Raw genomic sequence first — 1,374 nt, 5'->3', positions numbered from 1 at the left:
TACTCATGAAAATTGAGATTGGATAAAAGTTTGAATTCCAGCTCTTCCCAAAAAGTTTTTGTCCACACTTTGGCTTGGGACAATTTTTGTTTTGTCCCATCTAGCAATCAAATCTGGTCTCACAGAATTCCTTTCTGGATTGGGGCACGGGGCGGGGAGGGGAAAGGGGGGTGGCAGAGAGAGAAGGGATGAGTGTGAGTTGAGATCTAGACATCTGAGCACAATGTTGGAAGCCAGGAAGTCCTGAATACCCTGGCTTTGACACTCTCTCCGGCCTTGGGCAAGTTATTTATCTTCTCTGGCTCTGGTTCCTTAGCTACAAGCAGACAACGTAATAACACTTTATTTAAATCATAGGGATGTTGTGAGGATGCATTAGTTAATGTTTGTAAAATGCCTTGTAAATGAGAAGTGTTATGGACATTAACAGCCAAATTTCCCTCTCCGTTATGCCAGCACAACACCTATTGAAGTGAAGTGGGGCTGGACCAGAGAACACTGGGGGAACACCTAAAGCTAAATTAAGTAATATTATTAAGCTTTCTTTGTAGAATTCTGTGAGACAAGGCCCACGGGTAGCTCTGTGTTGGCAGCCCATTATATATTTTATTTTTCTGCTGTTTCTTTTTAAAAAATCAATTATATGGGACCTAATCCCACTCCTGCTGAAGCCAATGGGAACAGGCTTTGGCCAAGATGTGTATAGTGATTTACAGACAACCAAGAGTGACCAACCTCTTCCCAAGACACTCACAATCTGAAATGTACCAAGGCCAGTTCTGTGCTGCGCCTCCTGAGAGATGTAGCGAGGGGCAGGTGATGTAAAGGTGTCTTTAAGCCATCTATATACACAGCTTGGATTCTGGCCTGGCTTGGGGCCAGGCTGGTCACTGTAATGACTTAGGCCTACATCCTCAAAGGTATTTAGGTGCCTAGCTACCATTGATTTAAATGGGTGTTAGGTGCCTAAAAACCTTTGAGAATCTGGGCCTTAGAGCAGTCTTGGAGTCTGCTCTAATTTGTGGCAGCCTTACATAGGCTGCCGATAGGCTGCTCCTAGTCCAGAACAACCCAAAATCTTTGTAATGCTCAGCACTGCAGCGGCCTTCCCACCCTGACACTCTCTCCCAACCCCCACAATAGGCTCCCTATCATGAGGCTGCAAAGAGGGTAGTATAGGATGCATATGGTGGCCTGAAGCTGCTGCTGCACTGAGAGAATTCTCCCTTGGCCAAATGTGGCATCTATGTGGCCCCTCTATGCTACCAGCAGGGCCGGCTCCAGGCACCAGGCACCCAAGAACATGCTTGGGGCGGCACCTGGTAAGGGGCGGCGGGGGGAGTGCGGCGCAGCATTCCACGGGGGGGGGGGGGG

Source organism: Trachemys scripta, chromosome 2, assembly GCF_013100865.1.
Source record: "Trachemys scripta elegans isolate TJP31775 chromosome 2, CAS_Tse_1.0, whole genome shotgun sequence".
Classification (NCBI taxonomy): domain Eukaryota; kingdom Metazoa; phylum Chordata; order Testudines; family Emydidae; genus Trachemys; species Trachemys scripta.
Note: the sequence above shows the minus strand (reverse complement) of the source record.